We start from the raw sequence: 15,522 nt of genomic DNA, 5'->3' as shown, positions 1-15,522 counted from the left end.
AAGCGGCCCCTAAAATAACAATTTTTTAAGCTTAGAATTGATAGTTCTTGGGGCCTCTGTTCTGAAGTAATAAATACATATTTGATTTTCCATCATCAGACATAATTTATTTTGGGGCCCCTGAAAAATAAAATTTTTTTTTGGCTTAGAATTGATAGTTCTTGGGGCCTCTGTTCTGAAGTAATGTGTACACATTTGATTTTCCATCATCGTCGATTTTGGGGCCCCTGAAAAATTATTTTTGGGGCCTCAAAATTAAATGCTTAGAGGCCCCTAAAATATAATATAATTTTTTTTGGAGCCAAGAATTAATAGGTATTGGGGCCTCTGTTCTGATGTAATATTCGGAATGCCATCAATAACGTAATGCTTTTATTTTGGGCCCTGATGTATTTATGTTGGGGCCCCTAAATTGATATTTAATTTTCCAATTGATTATTTTGAACCACTGAAGTAATAACTTTTGAGGATCCTCAAATAATATTTGTCATGTCATCAGAAAATTTGATGAATATTTTTGTTCTCCTTAGTATCTAATAGATTTTGGGGCCCCCAAATTAATATTTGATTGCCTCTCAACTAAAGGGTTTCCTGAAAAATTATTTTTTGGGACCCTCCATATAATATTTTTGGATCCCCGAAGTCATATTTTTTGGGGCTCCTAAAGTAATATTTAGTAATCCATCAACAAAATAATTTAAAAATTTTTTTTTTTAATTTAATTTTTTTTTAAGTCCTGAAGTAAAAGCATTTGGGGCCCCTGCAGGGCCCTGACTTGAAGTTGTTTTTTGCTTTTTTGGGGCCCTTAATGTATTATTTGTGGTTGCAAAGATTTTTTGGGGCCCTTAGATAAAATTATAATTTTTCTTTTAAAAAAGCAGTTTATTTTTTTTGGGGCCCCTGGGGTAACCTTTTTATCAGATCAATATTATTGTGTCACTACCAATGCATTATACATTACACTGAATGACATAATTTGTCTCCCTTGTACCCGAAGTGATTCAAATACATTTCAATTTACTTCGTAACTCAATTTATGCTAACAGTTTCCTTCTCTGCATTGTCTCCAGTGGGGGCCCTAAGGTCGGTCGGGGGCCCCGGGGCGTCGCCCCACTTGCCCCAAGGGAGTGTACGCCCCTGCTCAAACCCCTAATACTATCATATTAGATTTCTTCAATAAATTCGAATTAGGTATTCATTTTTTCAACTAAAAATTATTTTAATCAATTTTTCGCGTCCGTTTTTTTTAAATTTTATAAATGCAATTTTGTAGAGCGTTCAATTTTATACAAGAAAATGATTAAATCTAGCCTTTTTGATGAACCATTAAAAAGATAAAAAATTCTAAACACAAATACACAATCTTTCCCATACAAATCGTATGGGAAATAGAAATTTGCGATGCGGCGGCGGCGGTACTAAATGTTAACATTAAGGGCTGAAACTTTTACAGTATTTTTTTTTTCGTCATTTCCAACAATATTTTTAACAATGCTTTGAACAAAAAAAAAATTTTTTTTTTGAATCAGTCTAATGTATATATCGTTAGCAAAACAAAATTTTGATACATTGCATTTACAACTTTTTAGAATGAATTAAATTTACTATCAAAATAATATTTTTTTTCAAAAATTTAAAAAAAATATTCGAAAAACACTTGTTTTCCAGTAAAATTGTATGATATTATAGAGTTAAAGGCTAAAATACACATCAGATTTTAAATGTCGGGTGAAAGTACGACCAGGCAATCGGCAAACCTACTGAAATGCTAAAGAGCACTTAAAATATCTCCTGGGATTGCAAACCAAACTCTGACATTTTAATTCTTAAATTGAAATATGCTTCTCTTTAAATTACTTTCTTCATAACCTCTTTTTTGACAAAAATTATCTATACCTACTTCAATTTTCATTAATGAATTACAATATTATTTCTCGCAGACAGTATAATGAGGTTTATCGAGAAATTTATGTAGGTGCTTAACATTACTCAATCATTTGTGAAAAATCAAAATAATGAAGGTAGATATCATATGACAACCATATCAAATACTTGTTTAATTTTATTACTTGACTTGACAATCAAAAGGTTTTATCGAGTAATCGGATTCTTAAGTGAATTAATTGACCCTTAACGACACAAATTAATTAAGTATTTCCGTTCATATTGAACATAAATAACTGTATAAACATCATTTCCTTATTAGGATCTTAATGGAGGGGCCCTATAAGTGCTCAGATTCTAAGTGTTAATTTGAAGTGTCATCACAAAATGTTCAATATTCAATGAACTTTTGATGAAATTTGAACTGAATAACCTTTTAAACGGTTTATTTCTTAGCTAACTTCTCTGTCAAAAGGCGTTCATAATTTACATAAATGCATTTTAATTTGTAGATACAAGTTTAAAAAAATTAAGGTGTCAATATAAGGTGTCAAAAAAACGGTTATTGAAAATTGAAATTTTATGTTTTCAACAAATGTCAAAGCCATTAACAATTTCCTTTATACCCACGTTAGACCACTGAGTGCATTTTATTGCATTATTATTTTTTTTTTGACACATCCAACGACTTGAAAGCTTTCGTGCAAAGCAAAATCCATATTTTGATGTAAATATTTTTTGGCTTTGATGTGCAAAATTTTAACTTTGACATTCAAAACAGAAAACTAGGGTATATCGTGGGAACTCAGTTAGCACACAGCTTTGAGTGACTTAAAATTGTGTGGGAATTGTTATTAATATCATAATCATATCCTTATCCTTGTACACAAAATACACGAACAAAAAAAAAAAAAAAAACTAAAATATTCATTTCCAGAGTGGAAATGAATATTTATACCCCTACGCTCACAAAGAGTGACAGGTTTGTTATGAGGCGTTGTGGGCAACCACAAGGGAAGGATTTTTTAATTAAATAAGCTTGTAAGCATATAGAAGTCCATTCACCAACTAAGGCAACGTTGCAGGTGCAGATGCAGATGCAGGTGTAGGTGGCTTGATTATATGGGGATGTATGAATCGAAAGTAATACATGAAGAACAACTTTTTTAAGGTTAAATTGTGCATTCTCAAAATTTTGGTATGCTTATAAAACAGATTTTGAAAATTTTATTTCATTATTTTCATTTGTGAAGCTGTTTATTTTAATATTTTTTTGAAAATTACTTTTTTTTTAATGTCCAAAAGGTTTGTTGAAACTTTTCATACCAAGAAAATAATTCTTAATTTCTTAACTTTTTTATAGAAACTTTTAGTTTTAATTTCCTACTTGAAAACACTAAATAGAAACAAAGTGCATTTATGAAGTTACTTTGAAAAAATCAATGAAACCAAAACAAAATTGCATATTGCATACCTATAATAAAGTTCCATGAAAATTAAAAGTTCACAAGAAAAGTTATTATCGTAAATAATATAATTTTCTGTACATATTTATTTTTCTAAGTACATTATCTAGATTGTTGGTATGGTATTTATATTTTTTTTTTCAGAGAATTTGTAGCACATAATTAGTTTATTTGTTTATGAAATTGTGAACTGAAGCATATTAATTCATTTCATTACACTTTTAGCTTAAAGGTTAATTAAGGATATTATGTATGAGTATTGTAGATTGCATAGTTGCAGACTTGTGTTAGTTCAATTTATTAGATTGATGGACAGATAGGAAATTTATAATTTCGTAGACTATTCATGTCTATTAAAATTGTGGTTAAACTAATTTAAATTGATGCAATTATTTACTGTAATTGTCATTTGAAATTTTGATGAAAATTTCATATTTTTTTAATTTATTAAAAGAGTTATGAAATAATAGGGATTTAAAGAATGTTATTCAGAAGGAAAGTTCAAGTGAATTTTTATTATTGCAAGATTTTTTGTATTGTATAATATCGAATTTTTTTTATTGAAAAATGTTCCACCCAATCACATTCTAAAAAAAAATTTTTGTATTCTTAGATATAGTTCAATTATTACAAAACTTAAAAACCATATTTTTTTGGTGAAAATTATAGTAAAATTAAATACAAGTCATAATTTGAATTAAAAAAAAATTATTCAATGCTAAAAAACTCATGCTGAAACGTTCGGTTTAGCTATTAGTTATCAGTTCATAAACGAGTAGAACGGAAAAAACTGTATATACCTTCTCTTCAATTTACTGCAAAACACCAAAAAGAGTAATAGATGAACGTTCCCCAAAATTGTGGGAATTTCCTCTAGAAACAGTATCAATTTGAATAGCTATAATGCTTGACTATATCAAATATGAATTTAATTCGTTGTTCAAGGCTCAATTTCTATACATAAAACCGTTTTAGAATACCTAGGCCATTAATTTTTTTTTTGTACTAGATTTAAAAAAAAAATCAGCAACTCAAATTTTTCAGTTTTTTTATATTCAATGGAATAATTCTAAACTGTGTTGTATGCATATCATTTACAGGATATGATTGCCCTCGATAAGTCTAATTTATTTTAATTCACTAAATTCGAGGTTAAATTTATTAATTATTACAAATATTACGCATACGCCATAGTGCACCATTTCGGTTCGTTTATATTAATTGATTTGCAAAAAATACGACAAGAAGCAAGGTAAAGTTAATTTTTAATAATCATTTATCTTATCAATTTGTAGACATGCATTAATGTCTTTTAGTTCATTATTTAGAACATCGAAAATAATAAAAAATATTTAAAAAAAATTATATAAGTTCCAAAGTTTAATTTTTTGTTTCATTTAATTTTTTTGTTTTTAATATTGAAGGACATACAAACATTTTTAAAGTATAAAAGAGTGTGGCCATGGCCATATCCCTTTCTTTTGGCGAAAAGAGCGATTTTCTAAAAAATGACTTAAAATGAAATAAAATCCACGAATGGGTGGCAAGAACTTGCTCTCATGCTAAAAGTTCATTGGAATTTAAGAGGTTTTAATTAAAAAAAATGTGAAAGAATAAATTTAAAATAAAAATATGAAAAATATGACATTTTTTTTAATTCTAAAAAAAGACTTTCAAAATTTTTTTGTACTCAATCAAAAAAAATTTTTTTTTTCAAAATTTTTGGTCGTAAAAAATTTTTTCAGCATTTTTATAAAACAAAATCCCTATTCATTGTTATTTCATGTATGTCTAATTATTAGCTCGAGTGCCAATTTTTGTTTGTGTATACTATAACATGTAAAAATTAACAGACTTTTTGAAAATAGTAAAATTTCAAATTTTAAAATTTATTTTTGAAAATGAAGAGCTCTCTCTTTTTACTCTATTAGTAAAATATTGAAAAAAATATCAATATCAATCTTTTACTTTCCAATCTATTTATTTCCTTGCAAGCAATTTTCATCATATTGACTGAATTAAATATCCAATATCAATTTTGTAATATATAAACTTTCCATCAAAATTTAAGTTTCAATTTTATATACTATTTATGTGTCCAATTTTTCCAAAGTTAGTTTAGTAATGTTCGCTGAAAACATGACTTTATTTAATGCCACAAGATTATATATTAAAAACTCCTTATATTACTTCATTTTGAGGATATATTTCAACAGGTTAAAATTAATTTTTGGAAAATTTTTAAGGGTTTCTAAAACACGTTGTGTTTCGCTCTTCAATAATGTAAGTTTTTCCCTATTTTTCCTGTACAATTTTGAGAAAATTTTAATATGGTGTGTTCATAAATAATTCATTATTCATTATTTTTTCAACTATTGATGCCTTGTGATTTTAAATTATTTAAGGCATTCGTAAAATATTAAAAAAAAAAAAATGTTCAATAAAATGTAACAATCAACAGTTCCTATATTATTTTAAGATGTTATATTTTGTGCTTATTTTTCCTGGTAATAAATAAAAGAAAAAAATTGTGTATACCTCCTCCCAAAAATTTCCCGAATTCTTAAAATTAAATATACTCCTATAAATCTGTATCTACACTAAACAAAATTCGAAATCCTTTCATTAGCATATGGACATCAAAAATTCTCTTTTTTTTTTGCTTCTCCATTTTTCTTTGCATATTGCATGCCAAATATAAGAACATCCAAAGTCAAGATCTTAACATAACATAAAATTCAAAAACACCATCATACATCAAGGAAATATTTGTACGTAGGTACCCAATATACAACAAAATTTATTTATGTATATTCTCAACAAAATTACACCACAAGAAGTTTTCACAAATTAAATTAAATTCATCGTCGTTCGGTCTTTGGTTTGTCTTGTCTTGTGGGAATAAAAAAGTTTTCCATGAATAAATTTTGAAGACGAGACGTGAAATAAATTTTCAAAAATTCGTCAAATTATGTACAAAAATATTTCCGTATACCAAAAAAAGAAGAAACTACAATTTAATTATGTCAAAAAAGTTAATGCAAATTCTCCAAAAAACAATTAGTTCTTGTATTTTACTGCCACCATCGTATCTTATCTATTCGGTTGTATAAATGCCTTTTATATTACGATTTTCCCTAACAAATAGAAACACAACTTGTGACGTGATGTATGACGTCAAACCCATATCAATTAAATACACGCCAACATCGTTAAATTCGAATTGATTTCCCATTCAAAATGTGAAAAACAACGAAATTAATTTTTAATTATTCCAAGAAAATAAAAAAAAAACTCTTTGCTGTATACATACCCTCCTATCATCCTGAATTTCATTTAGCAATTTTATTCAATTAACCAGAAGAACAAACAAAAAATAAAATTAATAAACAATTCACTTTTTTTATTTCATAATTTTATTCGAATCCTTTTCTTTTTTTTTCACTTTTAACGTCTCTCATTTAGAAAACAAGTCCTTCGATTTTATTATTAAAAATGTCAATACAATATGTTTGCTTCCTTTTCCTTGGAGGACCAAAGTTATACCTACGAGACTCAATGAGCACGAAATTGAAATGTCTCACTTTGCGAAAAATCAACTGTCGTGTAGTCGTTGTTCGTTGTCGAAGTTGAAAGCACCCTCGTCAAAAAAATATAACCTCCAGGATTCTCACATATATATACTTACTTTTCAAAAACCTATGAATTATTTATTGTTGTATGAGTATGTGTTATATTTTATATGAAAACACGTCTTTCGTTGTATCTTTTTATCTTTTATTTTTTTGGATTTCACTAGTATTTGTATTTTATCAAAAAAAGGTTTTTTTTTTTTGTATATATAGGTACGAAGTTTATTAACACATCCTTCTTCACTTCGGCAAGAGCAGTGTCAACAGGTTTTTTTTGTGGAAATAGTCAAAACATTTGATAAAGAAAAAAAAAAAGCTTTTTTCATTCTCCAACTTATTTGAATGTAGTTGTTTCATTTCCACCCTCATGAGAAAAAAATTTCCTTCCAGGAATTCTCTATTCCAAAAACTCATATCATTTTCCTGAACTTCCGTTCAGACGCATGTCTGATATCAACAATGCGCATTTCAATGGATTGGATGTGGATGGATACACACATCTTTTGGGGAGAGTCATGAAAAGCTCTGCTATCTAATCAAAGAGGGGTATAGTAGGCACTGATATCGCAATATCAGAATTTGCTGGAAAAAAGGAGTGGGATTGGTCTTATAGGGAAATGAAAGTGCGACGGAGAAATTTACTGCTTCCACAGGTTAAAAATAATGTGTAGGTACTTCTCTATATCCATATGTGTATCTACAACAAATATAGTGGCTAATTTATTTGTTTAATAAAAAAAAAACAAAAAGAAATTCTTAATGAAATTAAGAGCCAATATAATATACTGCTGTGAGTTTTATATGAGAGTGTTATCTTTTGTTGACAAAAATAAAGAACTAATCCTTCTCGTTTGCATATTGAGGATTTTCTTTTCTATTTGAAATGGTAATTTTATTTTGATTTGGCGATAATCTTTTGATGACGTCAATGTTTATTTGGGTAGTCTGTTATGCTGCAAACTTTTGGTATTTTTCTTTTGTTGTATAATAAGATTTCTTAGACGTCATAGTTCCTGATGTGCTTAATCTATCAAAAAAAAAAAAAAACAAGAAAAATCTGCTGCTTTGGAAGTTTTTTAGAAAATCAGGTAAATTTAATTAGAAAATTTGTTTTCTAAAAAAAAAATGGTCCTTCAAAATCAGACGAAATTTTTCCAGACCACAAGTCATGAAAAGTGATCATGTGATCAGGGTTATTTCAGTGATTTTTATCTATAGATTTAAATAAAGGCATCTTTTGTAGAAATGTTTTGCCAAGTAGCATTTCATCCATAACTGAAAAGGCTGAATAGCGGAAATATGTTAGAGTTTGTGATTCGTAGAACAATGAAGACATTTAGGTCTGAAGGGTTACTTAACACTTGTTTACACTTTGGCATACATTTCGATATTTAGATTAATTTTTATTTTATTTTTATATAAAAAAATTAAGGTTGGTTTATCTGAAATGTCTCAAGATTAGGCCATTTTGGACGTATTTTTCACTATTTCATACTCGTATATTTTCTAAATTATAAATCCTAAATTTGTTTTTTTTTTTGCGAAATATACACTACCCAAAAAAATTAGGAAAAAACAAATCGTAATTTGTTTGTGATTTTCGATAGGCTACATTAAATAACGTTTTCAAAAAAAATCATATGTGTAATTCACGCGTGGTAGAAGTGAAACCTTAAAAAATCATTTTTTCTTAAAAAAAAAAAATAGAAAAAATCTACCTATTTTTTATGACAACATAGATAAATTTTATATCATCTGAAAGCTTATTGTCTTAGCTCAAAATATATATATCGATCAAGTCTATGAGACATCTACAAAAAGAGCTAGAATTTTTTGAACTCGATCAATTTCCATAAAAAAGGCGAAAAAACACGTATTTTTATCTTCTCAGACTATTAAATCCATTTTTTTCCCTAACAACCTGTACAAATTTTTATACCATCTGAAAGCTTATTGTCTTAGCTCAAAATATATATATATCGCTCAGGTGTATGAGACATCTACAAAAAGAGCTAGAATTTTTTAAACTCGATGAAATTTCATCCAAAAAGCAAAAAAAAACATTTATTTTTATGTTCTCATGCTATTAAATCAATTTTTTTTGTTTGACAACCTATAAAAAATGTTATACCATGTGAAAGCTTATTGTTTCCTTGTATAATGATGTATAAATCTTATTTCAAAGATGTCTACAAGAGAAGTTAGAATTTTTTAAAGTCAACCATGTCGAATTTCCAGACTGAGATTACGGTACTTCCTATTCCTTCACTGGTAGCTGGTCATCGCCAACAGACCTCCACAGGTGTTTTGAGGTATTTTTAATTTTTTTTTCAATTTAAGATTGTGTAACTTGTAGAGCACGTAACGTTATGTGTGATATATCATATGCGTATTAAAGTTAAACCAAATTTGTATGTGCACTAGATCAAAAGATATAACGTGTGTTGGAAAAGAACATCTTTTTACCGTTATCTCCGAATTTTGAATATAAAATTAATTGAAATTTTGTACAATTATAATTTATTTAATTACCTATCTATAGTAAAAATTTCATTCATCTATCTATTAAAACAAAAAAGTTATAATAAGTTGAAGTCGTGTCGCGTTTTCGTTTTATCTTGTTTCAAATCACTACGATACTAAAGAAGTTTTCACTTCAAAAAGGACCAGGAGTTTAGTCAGGGCATGCATTGTTGTTTAGGTTTACTAAAGCAAGCATGTTTTATTAAAACAAGCATATGAAATAGCATGAAAAATAAAATACAACCCAAAAAAAAAACCATGCATGTCCTGACTAACCCCTGGTCCTAGAAAAAACCAAATGGTTTATACCTTTTTGAAAATGTTGTTTAATGTAGACAAGAACCTCATTAAAAAATTTTGATTGAAGGCTATATCTAAAAAAATGGCCTTATAAATCAACACATACCTATTTCAAAAGATAAAAAACTTTAACCCTGAAAAAATTAGAGGATTTTTGTTAAATTATTTAGAAACAGTTTTTCTACTTAGGAACTCGATTCAAAAATAACGAACGCCCTAATGTACAAACACCCTTTCGTGTTAAAGCCTAGGGTTTTTTGTTTATTCTTTAATCATAAGAACTTTGAAGTGTTTTTACAAATTTTAATAAAGCGAACGGTACTTATTATACCCTGAACTGTCCAATTTCCTCTTAATTTTTTTTTTTTTTTTAATTAAAAATTTTTTAAATTTCTTGTTGAAAAAAGTGGGTTTTAAAAAAAATTGTAGGTAGTTACTTTATGTATTTAAAATAGGAGCCACTTAAAAAGATCTTGAACCTTACGCAGAGCAGTCACGTTGTTTTGCCTTACCGGGATTAGGGATTGACTTACTCTGAATAAACTCGTTGAAAAACTAACCCTAAGTAGAAGACTACACGGGTCGTTTGAACGCGACACTACTCGAAGTGTCTTGCACTCCATGTGTTTTGATGCAGAAATGTTCCTTAGGGTCTAAATAGTAAGAAAAAAGCTTTTTTAAAATTTTCTATCGAGCTATTCATTTTTTATGAGCTTAATAAGTTATGAAAAAACGTACTTTTACGTACTTTTTTACACGTTTTTGTTAATAACTCTGTTAATAATCATGGTAGAAACTCAAATAATGGCTCTATTTTTAGAAGAAATATGCCTCTTTTTAACGGCATTTCAATCAAATTACTGGCATTTTTAGATCTTCAGATATTCGAATCTAAGTCCGTTCATTTTTTCTGCCCAATTCGATTTCACTAATCAAAAAGTTTTTTTTATAGAAGTCAGGGTATACTTTTCTAATGGTTTTTCGTATGCTGAACTCGAATCCAAAGTCAAAAAAATTCCATCACATCAAGTTTTTGAGATATTACCGTTAGAAAATCAAAAATACCCTTTTTTAACAGTTTTTGAGGTTATGTCATCTTGCGTGATAATTTTTTATAATTACATTTGTAGCGGTTTCTTAAAGAAATAAGTTCCTTCTTTTTAAATCCGTTTAAATCATTTCGATATCGCTTTTCTTCTCTGAGAAATCCTAAAATCAATTTAACATGTTTTGTGAATATTCTCTATGAAAAAAAATCTTATGTTCGTTTGGGTTTCATGGCAAATCGCAAAAAATTTTTGCATTCCTTTAAGTTTTTTGGTAAGTTTATGGGTAAGAAAATTTTTGACTAACCAAAAAACTTAAAGGAATGCAAAAATTTTTTGCGATTTGCCATGAAACCCAAGCACGTTGGTAAAGCATTCGACTAGTAACCGAAGAGTTGTAGGTTCGATCCCCAGCGGCTGCCCAGTTTTTCTTTTTTTTTTTAATAAATTGATGATTTTTTTTAAAGTTGAAACAACTTTGATTTAAAGATGTTTTATAAAGGTAAACCACTTTAAACTAAATTTGTTCTACTTTGATTTTAAAATTTTCGTCTTCAACGCAAAATCATTCCGAAAAATAGTTTAATCAACGTGGTTTTCGTTGATTTTTAATTTGTTTTTTCCCTCAGTGTACAGCTGTAACACATCGATAAACTCTTATTGATGTGTATTTATAGGGCAGAAGCAAACGTAATTTATGGTTTATTACATTTTTAAGAAAATTGAAGGGGTTTATTTCTCTTGTAAGTAAATTGAAAATCGGTACAAAACATTAATTTTTAATTCTTATATTCTTATTTAAAGAATAGGGAGACTGTATCTCTGTATCTCAAAAATTTCAAAATTTTCTTTCGAAAATAACAAAGATCATAGGTAGAATTCATAGCAGTCACTCAAGTCGAGATTTTATGCAAATAATATGTATTTAAAACTATTAATTTCATTTAAAAATTTAATTTAACCTAAATTCTTAACTTAAAAGTGTCCAATATGAATAATTTTTTTTTCAATAATCCACTCTGTTCAGTTATAACTTAATAGTACCTAATGGTTGTTAATAATTAAAAAATTCAGCAATGTTGCTTTTAATGCACGAAAATGGTGTACCTACAAGCACAACTTATGTTCCGACAAGGAAACAGATTGCACTTTTCAAAAAACTTTAAACTTTAAAATATGACGTTGGACATGTAGACAGAAGTTAGGTACATATAACGCCCTCTGAACAAAAGTTCAAAATCTTGAATGAATGAAAAGATCCGGAATCGCAATGAATGAGAATCTGAATTTAAACTTATACATATCTTGTTATTTAAATAAAGGAATAGAGGAATAAAGCTTTTATCTTAAACCAAAATAAATTGAAAGGGTTGAATAAAATGATATTTTGGCATGGTTTTGTAAGTTTCGAAGGCAAAAAGGAAAATTTTCATAAAAAAACCAAAAAAAAAACAAACCCCATTGCTTCAAGATAATAAAATAAACAATATTGAAGTATATTTTTCTCCAACACTAGGTAGGTACTTACTGGAAAAAAATATTTTTTTTGTGAATTTCACAAGTCGTGTCATGCAATGCATTAAACACCAATTTAGCACTCACAAATCACAAAAAAAAAAAATTCTATTTTTCACTTCAATATTTTTAGTTTCTTTTAGTGCTGTATACCTTTCGAACAAATTTATTCTAAACACCAAAAATGCATACACACCCTTCATGTAGCCAATTCAAAAACACACAATATTTAGGATACACACAAACTTTTCTTCTATTTTTTGCAAGAAAAAAAAACCAACAAAAAAAAAAAATAAGAAAAACTTACCTCAAATTTACATGAAACTCCTTTGAACTTAATCCATTTTCCACGACGCAATTCGGACATAAATGAATTTTTTTGGAAAAATTTACTCACTCAGAAAAAACTGAACTCGTTTTCGTGTGTGAAAGTCGCGCGACGCAACAACAAACAGTAACTATACTAACACAACAACTAAAAACAAAAAAAAAAAAGTTGGATTCAAAATGAAAAATCTAGGATGCACCCAATTTTCAAATGCGAACGAACGAAAGTAAAATCAGCAAAGTAGGGAGAAAAAAAAGGCCAAAGTTTACTAGGTCGGTCGGGTCGATTGGGGAAGGAATAAATTGAATGTGAAAAAAAAACGGTCTAGGTTTTTAGAGTTTGGAAAAAATTAAAAATTTAAAGAAAAAAAAAAACTTTAATAATGACGAGTAATTTTGTTGTAATAAGAAAATAAAAATTTCTTATAGAAAAGGGATAAAATAAATAAAAATAAGATAAAAGTGAAATTAATTAAGTCTTGAGTTTCAACTAAATTAAAAATTTTTTTCTCTCTCCAATTGTTAGGTAAACACAATGGTCCTTTGGTGGACCTGTGACCAGGTCGTCTTTTTACAGACGACGGAATTTTTCTCTTCAATTTTTCTTAATTTCTTAATTAATTTAAGGAAAATAAAAATAAATTGAAAAATGGAAAATGGAAAAATAAAATTAAGGAAGATTTTATTGCACTCTTATCACTTGTATTACTGTTTTGCGCTAACATCACCGAAGGACTGTGTCCCACTAAATGTTGTAGTTGAGAAAATTTTCCTCAACTAGTTCAGCTTCGTTGGGAAGCTTTTTTTTTTTTTGCTGAAATCTAAAGTTGTTGTTGTAGCTTTCCAGATACATAGAAAATAGAGCAAGCTGATGGTGATGTTGATTGGGATGGGTTTTGATAGGAGTGGAAGAACTCGCACTTGTGGATGCGGGTTGACTTTGCCGCGTAGGCTACTTCAAACTCCGTCAGCAGCTGTTTTCGATGAGAAAATCGATAGATACTGTTCTTGTAAAGGTTGGATCCCCTGGATACCCTTCATCTTCCACCCACTGCCAAGTTATATTGTGTAGGGGTAGAATAGTTGCGGGTAGGTATAGAGACATAAATCATGGCCCGCGATCTGGAAAGTTCAAATTACGCAACGCAACGGTTAGAAGAGAGGATATAAGACCGACTTGGTTCTTCTTGTGAATTGTGTTTTGATTTTTTTCTTCAGTTTTTCGTTTTTTTTTTGTTTTAAGGGAAAAAGTAGGGGCAATATATTTTGCCTTGGGGGATGCTTTATTTAAGGACTTTAGTGCTCATGCGTGAATATTATTTTTTGTTGTTTTTTTTTTCTGAAAAAAGTAGCCTGTTGCCTCGATGAGCCTTGTGCATTTTATATTATCGTCATACACGTTGGTGTGAATGATAAATGGCGGCATAGAGAGAGTATCTAGAAAAACTTTTCAGGGTGAACACAAATACACACACAAAGACACTCTTCGCATACCTATACACATTTTATGGTAGAAACATAAATAGTTATGCATCAAAAAGAAGAAAGTTTGCGTGATAAAGGATATTGCTAGGGTGTTGTTGTTTTTGTTGTTTTGTGTGTTTTGTTTCGAAACTTTTAAGTGGGAATCATTTTTTGTTTGCAATTTGTAACGCAGTTCTGAGCTTTAACAATGCAGCTATGCTTAACTAGTTGGTATTAGGTATTTTTTATTTTTTGCGTTTTGTTAAAATTAATTAGCTAGATGGGCTCTTGAAATGTTATCTCTGGGATTTATATCGAATTTGATTATGAAGTTATTTATTTGTAAATTGATATTTTTAAACCGATTTTTGCCTAAAGTTTAATACATATCTACATCTCTCAAAAGTAAGATAGGAAATGTGACATTTACCTATTTTGTTTGAACTTTCTTCTTTAAATTTGATATTCCTTGTAAATATGCTGATGTCATTGTTGTTTTTTTTTTTTCTTGCCTTTATATGAAGGATTAATGTCGTTTGTCAAATGATTTTGTGGGATCCATATCATTTTTTGTTCTTTACGTATGTCTCAAAGAATATGACAAAGTTATTTTAAGAAATACATATATACCTATCAAATTCGTTCTTGGTAAAGCCATTTCATACTTTCATTGACTAGGCATATTTTTTTGGTATGGTATGTTTTTGATATCTGCTGACAAATCTTGAGAGAGGGTTTTATTTAATTTTGGAGTGTCACGTGTGCTATGAGTTCCATAACAGTAGGATTGTTCGGAAAATTCTAACTTTAGTACCGATAAGATTACTTGTAATGTCTAGTGCTTAAAGTGACTAAGTTATATTTTTCATACAAATACGAGCTCCTTATTTAGTTACTTAGTAGGTATATCCTTAGTAACTACCATACGTTTTTGACCTGGTGTGTTGACCGCAAAATTTTCAAAAACTCAAAAAGATATCTACAAAAATCCATAGTTCGAAAACATAAAATATTGATATGCCCATAACTTTAAGTAACTATTCCAAAATTCAGAAGATACATTGCAGATATGTACATTGCGATCAATGACACAGCAGGTACCTACAACTTTTTTGTTTGAGACTTTTTTTTACTTATTTCTTGTTCCTTTATTTCATTCGAAATCTCTCTGAAAATACAGTCGATATGGTTGATTAAAAAAGCTTATATTTTGCATTATAATCATCGCATTTGCATATATTTGATTTCGGATTACTTTCATTCAAGATAAGGGACAGTGACATATCAACACTTCCACCATTTTGAATAAGAATTAAAGCGAATTACGCATTACTAAACAGAAGTCCTTAAAAAAACATCACGACA

At 28.7% G+C, this 15,522-nt stretch overlaps 1 protein-coding gene across 5 annotated transcripts in view; it reads right to left on the bottom strand.

The window, feature by feature from the left end:
• LOC129906654 (receptor-type tyrosine-protein phosphatase N2) overlaps positions 1–15,522 on the bottom strand; it is a 61,548-nt gene that overhangs the window by 36,102 nt on the left and 9,924 nt on the right. For 2 of the 5 annotated variants that reach the window (XM_055982485.1, XM_055982489.1), the window contains exon 1: positions 12,674–13,456. The exons of 1 other annotated variant lie outside the window; for it this stretch is intronic. The gene's annotated coding sequence lies outside the window, so the exon portion shown is untranslated. Of the gene's footprint in view, positions 1–6,663; positions 6,960–12,673; positions 13,457–15,522 lie in introns of those variants that run through there. 2 more of the 5 variants (XM_055982488.1, XM_055982487.1) reach the window with 2 other exon arrangements.

This window comes from Episyrphus balteatus, chromosome 1 (genome assembly GCF_945859705.1).
Source record: "Episyrphus balteatus chromosome 1, idEpiBalt1.1, whole genome shotgun sequence".
Lineage (NCBI taxonomy): Eukaryota > Metazoa > Arthropoda > Insecta > Diptera > Syrphidae > Episyrphus > Episyrphus balteatus.
The sequence above is the reverse complement of the archived record's forward strand: the minus strand, read 5'-3'. Positions and strand labels throughout refer to the sequence as shown.